Genomic DNA, 5,125 nt, shown 5'->3' with positions numbered 1-5,125 from the left:
CATGCCCGGCTTTTCTTTGTCTCTCGTGTTTTCCTTTGGAGTTGGGGTGGGGTAGGGGTGGGCAGGGTTTCCGTGTAGCCTGGCTGTCCTGGAAGTCATCCTGTAGAGCAGGGTGGTATTGAACTCAGAAATTCACCTGTGTCTGCCTCCCAAGTGCTGGAATAGAAGACTTGCCCCTTCTATTCTTAAAAGCTTCTCACATAATGGACTACACATATATGTATAAAATTTCAGTTGGTGTTCTGTAATGAAAAGCCAATGCCCATTCTGAAAACAATTTAAAAGAAGTAGTTTTCCTTGGTTAGTTGAAAAGATCAAACATCCATGCTAGATCAATAGGGATTGCTTACAGTGTTAAAATTCTCCTGAAATTTTGGCACCAACAAATGAGCCAAGTGCTTTAATTACAAACACCCCATCATCATTTGTATAGAAGGCTGTTCCCAATGTTTAGTGCCTGAAACAGAATAAGGCAATCTTTCAATGTTTGGCGTGAGATGCAGGGTTCATATGACATGAGGCAGTGGATCTCCCTGTAGATGTTATACTCACCCTCACACGCAGACAATACAATATTAGCTTTACCTTATGGTTGGAAGATAGGTGAGTTTGCATGGCATGGTGCCCATCTTGATCTAGGCTAGCAAGCTGTTCTGCAGTCATCTGCAGAGCCTGGTCCACGTTCCCCATTCAGGGCTCTATTTCAGCAGTCAAGGTCGCCCTGACTGTTCCAAGAGTCCAGGGCAGGATCTCAGCCTGGTTTCCTTTTGAAGTAGTTTTAAATCAAGGATAATTTCTTTGAAGAATTGAATCAATATTTAAAATTCCTTTGGTCTGAATCGAATTGCATAATTATTCACTAACACGGTTAACTAAAATACATATATTTTTGGCACTGATCATGTAGCAAGAGAAGGCCAGAAGCAAGCTTAGAGGGTAGGTAAATGTCTTCAATAGTATTTGTGACTATATCTTCCTTTAACTGCCAAGGAATAAAAACTAAACCCTTGCATTTGGAAGCTGGAGAGATGGCTCACAGTTAAGAGTGTGCTCATTAATCTTGTAGAGGACTGCAGTCTGGTTCCCAGAACACGGAGGCCAGGTTTACAATGTCCTGTAGCTCCAGGATGTTTGGTTGGACACTCAGGCATCCGTAAGTGTATTGAAAAGACATGCAACCTTTAGGTCTAAGTGAGACATACAGCTTACTTCTCCTCATCCCCAAATAGATTAGGCAGATAACTTAGGTGTGTGTGTGGGGGGGGGCACATTCTCAACTCTGTAACTTTGAATGTATCTTTTTTTCCCCTCTGAGACAAGATCTCGTGTAACTCAGACTGGCCTGGAAGCCACTGTTTAGTTGAGGATAGCTTTGAACTTCTGATTGCTCCCCTCCATCTCTCAGGTGCTAGCATTACAGGTGTGTATCCTCACTCCAGTGTTTTCGTAGGACTGAACCTAGGGCATTATGCATGCTAAGAAAGCACCCTCTCGGACTGGGACACACGTTTTGAAGATCGAAGGCAAACAAGATTTTACTGATGGATAAACAAGAGCTGCGTGAATGGGGAGGAACTTCATTTTATACCATTTAGAGAACACAGAGTCTTCCCAAAGGCAGGAGGTCTCAGGTCCCATTTACTGAGAGAAAGCCAGGTCACCTAGGTCACCTAGAGAGGAACAAAGATCCTTGCGGAGGCAGGCTCTCTTCAGCAACAAAACCTCTAACCTCTGAGAGAAAATAAATTTGAAGCTGGTTGTCTGTGCCTGTGTCACTGACTAAGCATGAAGGCCTTATGGACACATGAGGTTTCTGATGACACTTCCTTATTAAAAGGCCCCTCATCCTCACAGAGTGAATTTCTGAAAAGACAGAAAGGAGAAGACACAAAGGCAGGCAGAGGATCAGAGAAGCCCGTTATCATAGACTGAGGGTTCGTAAGGCTCACTGAGGGCCTGGCTCACTGGTTTTCTCTAAGGAGCATCACATTAGACACAGAACAAAGTCTAGGGTATCCAAACACAAAAGAATACAAAATATTCTAGACAGAAAAATATGGTTCATATGTATAGGACCAGTAATGACAACAGTGTGGGACAATTTATAATGTTAACATCTGAAGCTAAAAGACATCAGTGATACCTTTGAAACTCAAAAAGGGAATGTTTTTTCAAAAAAATTCTATATCCAATAAAATTATTCACCACACACATGGAAAGAACAATGGTACTTTAGACACAGAGAGCGCGGAAATTTCTACTCTATGCCCCTTTCCTGGAACAGCATCAGAGGGCGCTCAACCTAGACTGGAGTGGAGTACAAACCAAGCAAAGACACCCAGAGAATAGGGATTGTCAGGGTAGAGGGACAGCCCAGACCAGGCTAGCCACAGCCAGAAGGGCCAGACTACATGGAAGTAAGGAAGGGAGGGAGAGAGAGAGAGAAAATCAGCTCAGAATGGCCAGGACCGGCTAACATCAAATGTCTTGTTTCTACCTCCTGCTTGGGTCTGAACAAAAATTGCAAGTATAAGCAGATGCTGCCTGGCACCTTCTAGTTCATTCAAGGTTTTTCTTCCCTCTTTCTCCTCCTGCTTTCTAACTGAAAGCTGACCCAGTATGATCTACCGGAAGCCCCAACCTCCATTCCATTCTGACTTCTTTCTTTCCTAGGCTTTTTGCTGTTTGCTCAAGTACTTTTTTTAAAATTAATTTTTCATTATCAGCATGAATTTCATATGGCATTTCTATACATGTCCTTCTAAGTTTGTTCTATTCATGTTCCTCTTCCAACTCTGCCACAGTCCCATGTACCCTAATTTACACTCCTTTTTGCTTTCCTGTAAAGTTGCATGCATCCCATTAACCCTTTCCCCACCTCTCACAGTATCCTTTCCTGGTCGGAACTCATGTATACACACTGTTGTGGTTTGAAAGAACATGGCCTCCAAAGGGACTGGCACAATTAGGAGGTGTGGCTTTGTTGGTGTAGGTGCGAACTATGTTGGAGGAAGCAGGTCACTATGAAGGTGAACTTTGAGGTCTCACATATGCTCAAGATACCACCCAGGGTCTCAGTTTACTTCCTGTTACCAGCATATCAAGATGTAGGACTCCTTCTTCAGCTCCATGTCTGCCTGCACATGGCCATGGTGAACCATGATGATAATGGACTAAACCTCTGAACTGTAAGCCACCCCAGTGAAATGTTTTCCTTTATAAGAGTTGCTGTGGACATGGCGTTTCTCTAGAGCAACAGAAACCCAAGCTAAGACACATACTCACATGAACATAGGCAAAACTTAATCTAGACTCCGCCTATGCAGGGATAACTTGTCTGAGTCTTGCTTGTTTTGCTTAACTTCATTTCCAGCTCTATCCCCTTAGGAAAACCTGAAATGGCCCGTTTGAGGTTGCTAGAGCCTAGATAAAGTGAAAGACAAATCTGCGTTGGAACTCAAGGGGCAGACATGTCAGCATGCAGTCATGTTTTGTGAAAATCTGCATTGCATTGCATGGTTTAGCTAGCACGGAGCTGCCCCAGAAGCACAAGCTGTTACTACAGGAATAGGGAATGGTTGGGAAAGGTATGGTTTAGATGGGATATAGGTAGATTAGCCTATTTTCTTGTGAATTTGAGTAAGAATGAGATAGTATTTTACAGCTTACATTGTTATGTATTCTTATATGTGGTAAGCTATGTAAAATTAACTTTATATTTTGTTATATTATGTGAAATCTTTCCACTTATGATGTTTTATGCACATTATTTTAATATATTCTATGTATGTATACTTTTCTTGTATTCAAGACATTTGTATATTGATACAATTTGGGATATTTATCTTGCTGCCCTTATAGTTCTACCTCTTGTCTTGACATTTCTACTCTACCTCTATTTTAGGGATTTATATGTATGTATATGTATATAGTTATATTGTTTAAGTATTTGTTCCTGCTTTACTCAGGGAAGTTTTAATCAGTTTTTTAGCTAAGTTCCTGAGTATTACAGATTATCTTCACTCATGTTTCCTGTACCTATGAGATTAGTCAGATATAGATGCTTAATCTTCAATCACTTCATAGACATGCAGAACATGGCATTTAAATGTTTTAATATTAGTACTCCATTGACATGAGACACTGTTGCTCCTGACAGCACCATGCACTTTCCCGAAAATATGTTGGACACTGTTGTTGCTCCTGCTGGAGTTCATTCTCGCCTCAGCTAATGGCCTGTTGGGCAAAGAACTGCCCCCACCTTGACCACTGATTTGGATATGCAGTCCTATGTGCTTGCAGGAGACAAATATAGAAGACTGCTTGACCTTGCCAAGTCAGGGTAAGACAGCCATTCTACCTCCCTGCTATTGTTGTGGTCTGTCAAGTTCTCTTGGCCTTAGCCAAAACTGGGTGTACCAGCGTTGCTGTGAGACCTAGGGTGACTGTTCAGGTGGCTTGCTGTTTCTGTCCTTGCTGCACCTTTTGGAAGTTGTCCATCCGTACTTCCTGTCTACTCTAGTATTGTTATTTTCCTTCTCAGGTCTTGATGAGGTTGAAGATTAAATTATCACAACTATTATTCTCTCTTCCTAGTTAGAAATATTAGGTACTAGACTTACGTTTTCCAGCTTAGGACAACTCTATTGTAAACTCCATTATGCCTTCACCCTAGGACTAGATATGTAGGTCATTTTGTTCTCGATTTTCCTTTTCTTAGAGCACACTTGTTATTCACTGTTTTGTATATAGTTTTGTATTAAGCCTAAATCTTTTCTTTAGACTAAAAGGGGAATTGTAGTGAGATAGTCCTTCTGTGGCACTGACCACGCCCATTGGGGGGGTGGAGCCATGGGCGGAAGTGACCTGTGGAAGGAGGTCAGAGAGAGAGCCAGGAAAAGCTCTCTTGCTGGCGTGACTCGGACAGGAGAGCATCGGGTTGAATTTCCTGGTGTTCATCTGTCTAGTTGTAAGTTATTTCTCCCTGAATAAACATCTATTCGACCTATTTGTTTATCCTGATACTTATTTAACCGCAATAAGGATCGACAAATTTTAATGAGGCGGGCTCAAGTATTTTATTTGACAGACCAAAAAAAAAAAAAAAAAAAAAAAAAAAGCTATC

Source organism: Phodopus roborovskii, unplaced genomic scaffold (assembly GCF_943737965.1).
Source record: "Phodopus roborovskii unplaced genomic scaffold, PHOROB, whole genome shotgun sequence".
NCBI lineage: Eukaryota > Metazoa > Chordata > Mammalia > Rodentia > Cricetidae > Phodopus > Phodopus roborovskii.
The sequence above is the reverse complement of the archived record's forward strand: the minus strand, read 5'-3'. Positions refer to the sequence as shown.